Raw genomic sequence first — 14,006 nt, 5'->3', positions numbered from 1 at the left:
AATGCTTCCTTGCATATCCAACATAGGCCAGACTGCTGCTATGGCTTGAACACCCCAATCATTCAGGGTAAGCTATGTATTTTCCGGTGAGGGAATCAGCAAGCAGAACGAAATTTCCCTTTGCTTTTGAGACTTTTTCCTTCTCTAGGACTGCAGGCTCAGTAATTTACACTTTAATAGTTCTGAATATTCAAAACCCAAGTGGTAGGGGCTCTCTTTAGGCCTCAGAAAGGCTGGCTCCATGAATGATTCACATGTTTTCTAGCAACCTGTGTTATTCAATTTCCTTAAAGACTACAATCAGCATAAGGGTGACACTAAAACATAGCAACTGGTCCTTAAACGGTGGTGTGCTTCAAAAAGGAGGCTACCCGCCCTACCCCACTTTTTTCTATTGCACTCTGAACCACAAATGTAAGGTAATTGCTAATAATTTTACATCTATTTCCACTTTGCTTGTCACCACAATCAACATATTGATTGCTCTTTGATGATAATAAAAGGTTGGCTAAATTGAGGGTTTGCTATTAAGAGTGTTAAGCACTGCAGATATTTATTTAATTCAGCTGCACCAATTTGGGTTCCACGCAGCAATTTCATAAAAAGCTGTTGAGAACAAGAGTAGTGATTTGAGTCAAGTTAGAGAAAGAGCACAGTTTCTCCAGGAGAATTTGGATGGCGCCCAAATCATGCCAGCGAGCTGTATTCTGCGTTGTTGGCACACACACCTAATCACTGTGGCATCACACTCACTTTAATGTGTAGTTAGAGGAAAGTTGAGGAATTTTAGAAAGAAAACCTCGAAAAATCCTTTCAGTAACATTGTTATTTAGTCATTTATTTTTTGATTTGAGGATGAAAATTTTCCTCAGCTGTAAAATGGAGCTAGTAACTCTTAGCCTGGATTGTATCCCACACCTTTCTATTTCTCACAGTGCCAAGCATAATGGTGGGCAGGCAGTAGTTTAATAAATATTTGTCAATTGATTCTTCTTATATTTACTTATGTACATGTTGTTTATGCCTAGTTGAATGCAAACTCCTTTTTAGCAGAAAATTATCTCACTTTTGTATTTGCATCCCTAGAGCCTAGCACAGAGTAGGTGCTTAAGAAATATTTACTGATAGATTTTTTTAAAGTTTTTGGTAATTACAAAAACTGGCTTGATTTAGGCATTTAAAAAAAAATGTGACTTTGGTAGAGGCAGGAACTTGACATGAGCTCCCGCTCCAACCACTTCCAATACCTGTAAAATATGACTCTAAAAACATTTTAGAGCTACAGAACCCACAAAGTGACAGAGACAAAAAAATCTCTGGCTGAAGGCAGCCTGGCAGGCCAATAGGAAGGGTCTATCACACTGAACTGGGAGCCGAGTGCAGTCCCATGTGAGCTGTGCAGTTTGAGACCTGGGGCAGCCTGACCAGCAGCACAGACCAGCCACAGCAGACTTCAGGAGAGTGAATCACCAGTCGCTGTGGTGGTTTCTAGACTTCTCAACCCATAAATGCCAGACAAAGTAAAAGGTCAGTGGAGAACTCTGTTGGAACCAGATGACGGAAGAGCATGGTCCAGCCCCTGCCCCCAGGGTGAGAGGTGGTGGAGGTGCTGGGTTGCAGCTGCTGCTGCGATGCTGCCTCAGGAGCTCCTGGTCTGCAGATTGTAGGGGGACCAAGTGACCATTCACAGGGTAATTGCTCTTGCTTTAACCTGCTTGAATCTGGATTGGTTTCGAGTGGTGGTCCTGGGGTGTGTGGCCAGTGTGCCAGAGCTTGGGGTGTCTACAGAGAGGGTGCCTTCCTCATAGCTCTGACAACATTTGCAAAAACCCCAGCAATTTGGGACATAGCTCTCTGTCCACTCTGGAAGCAGAGTTCTACCGTGGCAAAGAGCTCAAAAGTCAAGTAATTGGCTGGCAAGATGAGCAAGCAGAGGAAGCACAATCAAACCACAGAATCCTTTTTTGGAGACAAAAAGGATCAAAACATGGAACCAGAAGAAGTCAATAAAGTCAAAACTGCTGCATCAGAAGCTTCCTAGAAAAATACAAATTGGTTACAAGCCATGGAGGAGCTCAAGAAGAATTTTGAAAATCAAGTAAGAGAAGTGGAGGAAAAATTGGGAAGAGAAATGAGAATGATGCAAGAAAATCATGAAAAGCAAGTCAACAGCCTGCTAAAGGAGACCCTCAAAAAAACTGAAGAAAAAAATTTGACTTTAATATCTTTTTATATTTCATTATTTGGCTTAGATTGCAAACTCCCAGAGGTCAAGGATACCATTGAATAGAATATTACATGGGATCTGGCAAAGTACAACTCAATGCAATGTTTTTTTATGATCATGACAGTGGAAAGGGGCCTGGCTCTGCAGTCAGAGGGTCTGGCTTTAAATCCTGTGTAACTTTGGACAAGTCATTTCATCTCAGCCTCCTCATCTTTGAGGAGGCTGGAATAAGTACTATGTAGGTCTTTCCCTAGTCATCTAGGTGGATAGAGCACTGGACCTGGAGTTAGGAAGACTCATCTTCCTCAGTTCAAATCTGGCCTCACTTACAAGCTTAACCCTGTCTGCTTCAGTTTCCTTATCTGTAAAATGAGTTGGAGAAAGAAATGACAAACCACTCAAGTATCTTTGCCAAGAAAACCCCAAATGGAATCATGAAGAGTCAGACGTGACTGAACAACAGTAGTAACAGGTGTTTTCTAGCTCTGGATCTATAATCCTGTGATAATTACAAGTACACTTTAAGTACAGCCTCCTATACTTTGAGTATGCACTTGCATTCTTTAATTCATTTCCCTTACCCTTATTGAATTAAATGATAACTTGGAAGGGAAAAAAAATCTTTACTCTTCTACCTCACATGATGAGACATATAAAATACTTTATAAAATGTAAAGTGACATATGATGACCAAACTATCATTTTGTTTGTTTTAGACATTGTCATAATAGTCATAATAAGTGCTAATATTTACATAGTACTTTGGGGTTTGCAAAGTACATTATATTATTTATCTTTGCAACACTTTTGTTAGTTACTGTGGCCAAAGAATTCATTATCTATTGACCACGATTTTGGTGATGAGTAGACTTAGCTACATTGGTCTTTGGACAATTGGAAAAGGAATGTTATCTCTGAGGAGCAAGCAAGAAGGCCAGTTTGGTTGAACTGAAGAATGCATGAAGGCTGGAAAGGTGGGATGGAGCAAGCTTGTGAAAGAGCTTTGAATGACAATGAAAGGAGAGTGTATTTGATCCTAGAGGCATCAGGGAGCCATAGCAGTTTATTGAGCAAGGGAGTTGTATGGCTTGTGTTTTAGGAATATCACTTTGCCATACTTGTGAAGGATAAATTAAAGAGAGCAGAGCCATGAGGCAGAGTCCATTACAAGGCTATGGTAATAGTCTGGGCCTAGGCTAGGGTCATGGCCTTGTAAGTAGGGAGAAGGGGATGGATATGGACTATCTTTTGGAAAAGGAATTGACAATATGGGATACGCTGGAACTGATGAAGATTCCAACATTGTAAACCTAGGTGACTTGACTGATGGTGATGTCCTCAAGAGAAATAGTAAAACTCAGAAGAAGAGAGAAGTTGGGAGGTAAGATAAAGGAATTTTGTTTTGGATATATAGCTATCCCTTCCAGGTCTCAACTTTCCCCATTACAGTTTCAATATATACCAGGGTGGCAAAAGAATTCAATGGGACTTTTTTTGGAGTTTTGTAGAAGCTTTCAGTCAACATAAAAAAGCTAGCAGACAATCCAGAAAAAGTTTAGAAACTAAGAAATGCACAAAATATATGTATAGTATTGTATAATATCAACATATTTTACCCTTTAATACTATAATAATTCAGACTTCTTACTGGCTATGAAGAGAGGACCAAAAAATTTTATGCAGATTCTCAAGGTCACAAAGGTGCCAGGTCCCTAACCTCTGCTATGTGGAAGGGATAACTGTATTTAGTTTGAGATTCCTATAGGACATGTGGTTTGAAAAGTTCAAAAGTGGATCTTACCCGGGGTGGCCAGGTGGTTCAGTGAGTAAGAGCATCGACTCCAGTGTTGGGATGACCTGGGGATCAAAGCTGGGCTCAGACACTTAGCACCACACCCAGAAATAACTGGCCGTGTAACCTTGAGCAAGTTACTTAAACCCCAATTGCTTAAAAAGTCAGGAAAAAAAGTGGATCTTACCTGTCCTTTCACTGAGATCTTTTCAACCCACTCTCCTCAAATCTCATGGGTACACCAGATTATATATATTGCTCTCTATCTATTGTGAACCTGAAGATGGCAAGGTCACCTTTCCAGAGGTTCCCTTCACATCTACTTTGCCAACCATTTCCTCCTTAATGGTCAGGATGTGGCCTCCAGTAGCCACTCTCCTTTGTCAGTTCCTTCAACTTCCAAAGAATTTAGGTCTCAGCAAAGCAAGGCTTGAATTTTTCAGTTGTTTTTCTTTTAGCAGAAAAACTTCCAGAAGATTTCTGCATAGTTGGTCTTTCCCATTTCTGTTATGTCATATATTTGTGTCAACTTTCTGGCGTGTTTCCAGAAGCATCAATTAATTCCTCTTTCTTTCCAAGTGGTCTGAGTATATTGCTATCACAGTATTATTTTTTATCTATTTCCACTTAATCCCACTCACACCTTCAACACACATCTCAATGTGACTCAAGGATTTCTGAATCTTGTTCAACAAGGCCACTAGAAGACCCCGAGTATCATTTCCTTTTGGATAAGGTATACTCTTCCATAATGATATCCCTCCAAGCTCAATGATGTCTATGAGGTCAAATTAAGATTTCTGACTTACTGTGTTTATTACTATATGCATTTGTACATAGACACTAAAGCTCTGAAGCATTGCATTGTCCTCTTTCTAGTTACCACCTCCAGTCTATTACTGGTACTCTCCATTGATTTTTTTCCTCATGTCCTGTCCAGTATTCTTTGTTGTATTTGGCTTAGCATATCTGTGTAGTCAGCTTTTTCCTTTCTTTCCCTTTCAATTTAAAGCCTTCTTGAAATTACTCTTTGGTTTATCTTTTTACTCTAGCATTTTAGGAGGTTCCTCTCTATTTGTGGCCCTCTCCAACAAGTTAAATTGTATAACACTTTGGTTCAGAACTGCACTATTCAGTTCTATGGTTTTGTATCAACCTGGAGTATTCATTGTCATCATTTCCCAACATTCTATAGTCCCTGCATTCAATTCGTTTCATGCCTATGATAAAAATGGAGTCATGGTTTGTCCTTGGTGGTCTCAGTGGTGGATAAAGTCATCTAGATGCTTGAAAATGGAATAGGTCTAATTAGTTTGGAGGTGGCTTAAGTGGTCCTGGATCTTTTCTGCCTTGTTATATACTACTGGTTGGTCACATGCTACTTAACATGGTCTACATATAAGATATATTTCTCTTGCCACAATGTGTCAATGATATATAACTTGCATTGTCAAAAACCAGATCTCTGTCCAATAGACTTTGGGGGGTTATAGGGTTAGGGAAGGAGAGAAAGTAGTAATTTTCCATAGTACTGAAGTCTAGAAGAAAGGAAAGAAAACAAGCATTTATTAAGCACTTATTGTGTTCTGGGCATTGTACTAAATGCTGGAGATACAAATACAAACAACAAAAAATGATGGTCCTTGCCTGCAAGGCACTTACATTCTAATGGGAAAAGACAACACAAAAAAGGAGATGAAAAGGGGGGCAGGGAATAGGAGGCATAATTTTGAAGTCCAGAAAAAATCAAGAATGGGGCCAGGAGGGGAATGAAGTCAGATTGCCCTGGGAACCCTTCACAAAATAGAGGCTCCAGGAGGAACTCACCAAAGCAGGAAGGGAGGGACCTTGCAGTATATACTACAATGGATATGCTGAAAGGGGTGGGAGCAAAAAGTCTGGGACACTGTTCTAGGGCAAGGGGGCCCAAGACACCAAGGGAAGTTCCAAAATGAGCCAATAGTACATGGGCATGGTTTTGAAGTCTGGAAAAAGTCAGAAATAAGGCCAGGATGCTTGCTGGTACATAATGAATGGTCAATGTTGGTTTTTGTAGGGAACCTTAATGTGAAGTGTCCTTTTCAAAGGAACATATATTTTCATGGTGAGAAACATTAATAAAGGGAATAAAGTTATTACTTAAACACACACATTATATTACTTAGTAAGCAGAAGGTTAGATTGAATGAAGAAAGAAAAGAGCAAGAAACTCATAATACAATAGGACATTTTAGTCAGGTCTGACTCTTTGTGACCCCGTTTGGGGTTTTCTTGACAAAGTTACTTGAATGGTTTGCTATTTCCAGGTGAAGAAACAGACAAATAGGATTGAGTCACTTGCCCAGTGTCACACAGCTAGGAAGCATCTGAGGTTGGATCTGAACTCAGGAAGATGAGACTTCCTAAATGCAGGCCTGCCACCCTATCCACCGCACCATCTAACTGCCTGAGAGAACCTTACAATACAATATAACATTTTAGTTGGGTCCAACTCTTATGACCCCATTTGGGGTTTTCTCGTCAAAGATACAGGAGTGGCTTGCCATTTCTAGATGAAGAAACTGAGGCAAAAAGGGTTAAGTGACTTTCCTAGGGTCACACAGCTAGGAAGTATCTGAGGTCAGATTTGAACTCAGGAAGAAGAGCCTTCCTAAAGGAAGGCCTGGCGTTCGATTCAACTGCACCACCTACTTCCCCAAAAGAAGCTCAAGAAAACAGTGTTAGAAAGGACTTGAAAAGCTTTTCTATTCTATTCTTCTGTCAGAAGTTAGAACATCCCAGACTGATGGAGAGCAATCATATTTTAAAACACTTTCTGAGAAGATGCCACAACTCATCTTGGTTACCCATTCTAATGATTGAGCACTCAATGTCTGAGACGTTCTGATGATTAAGTACACATCCTTATGGTTAACCTAAATCCCTCATACTGTACTTTGAACCTGTGCCCATATTATATTCTGAGTAGGAAACAGAGTACAACAGGTAGCCATCAGCCTCCCTCTCTCCCCAGTGATAATCATATATTCATACACATTATTTTTACTCAGAAATCTCTGTTTTGGGCTATATAGCCTCACTTTCTTAAAATTCTCCAATATTACCATGTTTTTTTACTTCTGTGATCCATAGCTTCAGATTACCCAAGTTCCCTTTGTCAGTTATGTATAGACTAGAGATAGTAAATACAGTATAAATGATCATTACTGAATAGAGCTAAACCTTAATAGTGCTTAAGGAAATTCTAGCCTTTTTTGGGTTCTAATACTGTCGAAAATATTTCTTAAAATGTAGTGTTTCAGTCTGGCACCTAAAAGTAGAACTTTGTGATGAATTGGGGTCTTTTTTTTTAATGTGAATACCTGAAGAGGTAGATATAGATGATTTAATTGAATAGGTTAAATCTATGTGGACTGCAAGATACGCTCTAGAAATGTTTTTTAAAAAAAAACTTATTTTTTTTCTTGACGTTGATTGACTTGTTTCAACCAAAAGTAGAGTGTAAAGAAAGTCTGGTTACTTAAAGGCTTAAGGTTAATCAGGGTTTTGCTATGTAATGATAAGATTATTCACTAATCTCATTCGTGAATCTGAGCATTATGCTTACTTTTAAAATCAAACAACAAAAATCTATTAAGCTACTTCTATATGCCAGACACTGTGCTAGGGGATAAGATGCAAAGAAGGAAAACAATTCCTATTCTCCAGGAACTTACAGTTGGAAAAATAAAAAAATCTCAAAAAAAAAAAAAAACCAAACACCACACATTATACTTCTTTTTTTCTCTATTTTTTTTTCTTTTTGCAAGGAGAAAGGCAGGGCAATTGGGGTTAAGTGATTTGTCCAAGGTCACACATCTAGTAAGTGTGAGGTGTCTGAGGCTGGATTTGAACTCAGGTGCTCCTGATTCCAAGGCTGGTGCTCTATTCACTGTACCACCTAGTCGCTCTTTTTTCCCAATTTTTTAACATTTTTATTTAAAATTTTGAGTAACAAATTCTATCTCTTCCTCCCTCCCCTTTCTCCTCTCCCCTCACTGAGATGGTAAGCAATTAGATATAGGTTATACATGTGTAATTATGTAAAACATTTCCATAATAGTCATTTTGTTCAAGAAGACTCTAATAAAAGAAAAAAAATAAAGAAAGTGAAAAATAGCAGGCTTCAGTCTGTAGTCAAACAGACTACATGCTTTATCATTAGATAAATAGCATGCTTTATCATTAGTCCTTTGGGATTGTCTTGAATCATTGTACTGTTGAGAATAGCTAAGTCATTCACAATTCTTCACTGAGCAATATTGCTGCTGCTGTGTATAGTATTCTCCTAGTTCTGTTCACTTCACTATGCATCAGTTCATGTACATCTTTCCAGGTTCTTCTGAAAGCATCCTGCTTGTTATTTCTTATAGGACGATAATATTCCATTACAATTATGTACCACAGCTTGTTTAGCCATTCCTCAATTGATGGGCATACTCTGTTTTCCAATTCTTAGTCACCACAAAAAGAATTGTTGTAAATATTTTTGTACAAATGGGTCATTTTTCCTTTCTTTGAAAGTCTTTGGGATATAAATCTAGAAGTGGTATTGCAGGATAAAAGGGTATGCACAGTTTTATAGCCCTTTGGGCATAGTTCCAAATTGCTTTCCAGAATGGCTGGATCAGTTCACAACTCCACCAACATTTCATTAGTGTCCCAGTTTTCCCACATCCCCTCCAACATCCAACATTTTCTTTTCTTGTCATATTAACCACTCTAATATGTGTGAGGTGGTACCTCAAAGTTCTTTTAATTTGCATTTCTCTGATAAAAAGTTATTTAGAGCATTTTTTCATATGACTATAGATAGTCTTGATTTCTTTATCTGAAAACTACCTGTTCATATCCTTTGACCATTGATCAACTGGGGAATGACTTGTATTTTTAGAAGTTTGACTCAGTTCTCTATATATTTGAGAAATGAGGCCTTTATCAGAGATAACTTGTTGCAAATATTTTCCCCAGTTTTCTGTTTTCCTTATAATTTTGGTTGTACTGGTTTTGTTTGTACAAAACATTTTTAATTTTATATAATCAAAATTATCTATTTTACATTTTGTAATGCTCTCTGTATCTTCTTTGGTCCTAAATTCTTCCCTTATCCATAAATCTGACAGATAAACTGTTCCCTACTCTCTTAATTTGTTAATGGTATCACCCTTTAGGTGTAAATCATCTACCCATTTTGACCTTATCTTGGTATTTGGTGTGAAATGTTGGCCTATACCTAGTTTCTGCCATACTGTTTTCCCAACAGTTTTTGTAAAATAATGAGTTTGGTTTTTTGTTTGTTTGTTTATTTTAACAATAGCTGGTGTCTTTGAGTTTATCATATATACCAGATTATTATGGTAATTTGCTATAATGTAATTTGTACCTAATCTATTCCATCAGTTCATCACTCTTTTTCTTAGCCAGTATGAGATTGTTTTAATAATTACAACTTTGTAATATAGTTTGAGATCTGGTACAATTAGACCACCTTCTTTTGCATTATTTCATTGATTCCCTTGATATCTTTGAACTTTTGTTCTTCCAGATGAATTTTATTATTTTTTCTAGCTCTATGAAATAATTTTTTGATCTTTGATTTGTATTGTGCTGGCAAATGGATTAATTTAGGTAGAATTGTCATTTTTATTATATTAGCTTGGCCTACCCATGAGGAATTAGTATCATTCCGATTGTTTAGATATGACTTCATTTGTGTGAAAAGTGTTTTATAGTTGGGTTCATATAGTTCCTAGGTTTGTCTTGGCAGGTAGACATCCAAGTATTTTATATTGTCTGCAGTTATTTTAAATGGAATTTTTCTTTCTATCTCTTGCTACTGGACTTTGTTGGTAATAAATAGAAATATTGACTATCTATATGGGTTTATTTGTATCCTGCAACTTTGTTAAAGCTATTAATAATTTCAAGTAGTTTTTTTAGTTGATTCTCTAGGGTTAAAATAGAAGCTGGTTTTTGATGTAAGCAATTAGAGATATAAAATTTCCCCTAAGTACCATTTTGATGGCATCCCATACATTTTAATCTCTCTTTCCATTGTCCATTATTGAATGGAATTTTTATTCCTTTCTGATACTACTCAATTTTCTTCAGAGATCCATCATATCTAACTTTTCCAGAATTTTATTCACCTCCTTAGCTTTTTTCTTCTTTATTTTTTGGTTAGATTTATCTAGTTCTGAGAGGAAAAGTTGATGTCCCCCACTAGTATGGTTTTATTATCTATTTCTTTCTGTTAACTCATTCAACTTCTCTTTCAAAAATTTAGATGCTATACCATTTGGTGCATATATGTTTGGGAAATTTTTGGTTGTGAGGTTTTTATGTCCTAATACATTGGCCAAATATTTTATTCAGCTCTGATCTTTTTATTAGAAATGCTTGAAAGTCCTCTATTTTGTTAAATATCACTTTTCCCCCCTGAAAGATCATATTCAATTTTACTGGTAGGTGATTCTTGTTTATAATTCTAATTCCTTTGCCTTCTGGTTTATTATATTCCAAGTTTTCTGGTTCTTTAATGTGGAAGATGTCAAATTCTGTGTAATTCTGACTGGAGATTCATGATATTTGAATTGTTTCTTTTTGGTTGTTTGCAATACTTTTCCCTTGATCTATGAGTTCTGGAATTTGGCTATGATGTTTCTGGGAGTTTTCATTTTGGGATCTCTTTCAGGTGGAGATGGGTAGATTCTTTCAATTTCTATTTTGCCTTCTGGTTCTGATATATCAGAACAATTTTCTTTGATAATTTCTTGAAAGATGTTGTCCAAGTTTCAGGTAGTCCAATAATTTTTAGAATATCTCTCCTTAATCTGTTTTCTAGGTCAATTGTTTCTCCAATGAGAAATTTCTAATTTTATTCTTTTTTTACAATTTTGATTTTGTTTTTTCTTATCTTGATGTCTCACAGAGTCAGTTTCTACTTGTTCAATTCTAATTTTTAAGGAATTATTTTTTTTCAATAAGCTTTTGTGCTTCCTTTTCCATTTTGCTAATTCTATTTTTTAGGGAACTATTTTCCCCAGTATATTTTTGTATATTTTCCCCATGCTATGACTCTTTTTTCATGATTCTCTTTCATTACTCTCATTTATGTTCCAAATTTTTCTTCTATTTCTCTAATTTACTTTTAAAAATCCTTTTTAAGCTCTTCCAGGAATTCTTTTGGGGCCTGAGACTAAATTACATTTTTCTTTGAGGCTTCACATATAGCCACTTTGACACTATTGTCCTCTTCTAAGTTTATGCTTTGATCCTCCCTATTACCATAGTAATGTTCTACAGTCAAGCACTATTTTAAAAATTTTTTGCTCATTTTTTCTACCTTTTTTTGGTGACTTAGTGTTTTTACGTGAGAGTTGGACTCTGGTCCTGCACTGTCTCAAGATTTTTGTGCTGGGGTTCTGTATTTTACTGCTGGCTTTCTCTGGGCTTCAGGCTTAGCTGCTTGCTTTCTCTGGTGGCTAGGTTTCCATTCTGGCTTGTACGAGGGGGTGGGGCCTCCCCTGGTGTGGGGTTTAGCTACTGGTCTACTCTAGGGGTAGGGCCTTGCTGGGGGGGTAACAAAGTCTTTCTGGTGGCTGGCCCTAGAAGAGGGATCTTGTTGCTGGTCTGCCCTATGGGTGGGGACTTGCTGCTGGGTTGCTATGGAAACATTGTCTCTGGGCTGTAGTCCCCAGGGGTGGGGCTTTAGTACTGTCAGCAATGAGGTCAAGCCTTTGCTGGTAGCCCATGCTGGGGGTAAGGTCACTGAGGGTGGGGACCTTGCTGCACTGCACAAACTGCTCACTTCCCTGGGGGAGTGCTGGCTTACAGGAGGATGAGGCCTTGAAGGTAGATTGCCCCAGGCTTGGAACCCTGCTGCAGGCCCCCTTTTGCTACTGTGCTTGGGCCTCCCTCCCTAATCACTCTCTCTTTTGGGTCAGTCTCCCCAGGGACTAAACCTGGCCTGTGTGAATCTGGACCCAGGGTATGTTGTGGGAGGTGTCCTCCCTTGGATCAGGGTGAAATCTTGGGGATTCATCCAGAATTGAAGGTTTTATTCCAATCAAACTTAATTTAAAAAAAAAGTTGAGGGAGGGGTAGATCTGCATATAATTGATACTTATCTGAATTTGATTCATTGACCTATTATTTGCTAAGTTTGACCTCCATTTGGAATGTCCTATTATTATATAAGGAACTAATGGAGAGCAACAGAGCACTCTGTGATATGTTTTAGGGGACCCTGGCAAGACTTTGTCTGGACCTCTCCCTGGCTTGCCCTATACATTTGCAGAGATCTGTGGGAGATGGGTTTGGGTTGCCAGATGCTGTAGGGACTCCTAACAGGAATTTTCACCCAGAATAGTTTGTTTTCTCATCTGAGGACAACAGGGTGACTTTTCATCAACTCCAAATCCCTAATCCCTGTTGGGAGAGTTCTGCATGCTATGTGATCTCAGTTGAGACTGGATTTCCCCTCTGAGAGGAGAAGCTTGCTGTCATTGTTTTTTTAAATTTCATTTTCTTTACTTTAGTTTTTTTTTTTCATTTTAGTTGTTCACTTTTCCTAATTGTTTTGGTTTGGGACAGGACCTTACCACAAAAAACAAAACAGGAAGGTGGTATCATAGGAGAACTATATAAAGTGTCATTTGCATATTGAATTTGTATACTTCTATATTTGGGGTGTGTTCTAATTTCCAGGTCCACTGGCCATGGAGGATCTCACAAACTGCTATTAATGTGGTGATTAACTAAGGACTATACTGAATAGAATGCTGAGACTCTTTGCATGACCTTCAGGAGGCCACTGAGATATATTCCACCTGGACTTTGTTGAAATTCCTTAGTAAAAGGCACTGGAGTGGGCAATGATTTTCTCCCGGGTCCTTAGAGAACTATCTAGAATTGAGACTTTAAATGATATGTCTAATGCACCCTGGTTGATTTGCTGGGGACAGAAAATATTTAGCTGCAGGGAAGCTGAGGAGATAAGTATAACAGGGAAGACAGAGCTGAGCTTGTATGTTTGGCCTCTTGCTGAGTGGCATATCTTGCACTTTGGGACAATGAAGTAATCCTTCATTATTCCCTTTGATTATGAGCTGTGTCAAAGAGGATTGGTTGCTGAGCAATGGAAGAATCACCCAGTTTGATTGCTCCCTGCCAAGGAAAGATAGCTTGAGGCCTTTCCTTCCAGAAGGCTTCTTCATTGGGACATAATCAATCACTCAACAAATATATTAATTGTTTATATATGCCAGGCACAGTGCTAAACATTGGAGGAAATCTCCACAGCCCCTCCCCACCCTACCCCCAGCCCCTCCCCACCCTACCCCCACTGAAAAGGAGGTAAAACAGTGCCTTTAAAGAACTTGTTTTCTAAGACCTGAGTTCAGATCCAACTCCAGACATGTAGCAGCTGTGTGACCTTGGGCAAGTTACTTAACCTCTGTCTCAGTTTCTTCATCTGTAAAATGGGTATAATAATAGCATTTGCCTCCCAGGGTTATTTGTGAGGATCAAGTGAGGTGATAATTGTAAAATGCTTAGCATAGAGCCTGTTCATAGTAAGTGCTATGTGAATGTTGGTTATTATTATTATTAAACATGCAAATAACTACATACAAACAAGATATGTACAGGATAAGTTGCAAATAATCAATAGAAGAAAGGCAGTAGAATACGGGGTATGTTTGTTGGGGGAGTGATTCCCCTGCAACAGATCCCGGCGACTAGCCCCACGGCCCTCTCACTTACCCATCCTGGGTCTTCGGTCGTCACCGGCCCCTCACGGGGAAAAACACCAGACAGAAGGCGGAGGAATGAAGCGGGGTGGTTTATTCTTCTGCGATTACATGGTAAGCCCGCGAGCTCTTTCACGCGAGAGCTTATATACCAAATCTAAGCCAATCACAACGCAGTCTTACATTTATGGCCTTA

This window comes from Petaurus breviceps, unplaced genomic scaffold (assembly GCF_028583685.1).
Source record: "Petaurus breviceps papuanus isolate PSGF00001 unplaced genomic scaffold, PetGlider_PUasm1.0 229, whole genome shotgun sequence".
In the NCBI taxonomy this organism is placed as follows: Eukaryota; Metazoa; Chordata; class Mammalia; order Diprotodontia; family Petauridae; genus Petaurus; species Petaurus breviceps.
This window is presented reverse-complemented; position numbering follows the sequence as displayed.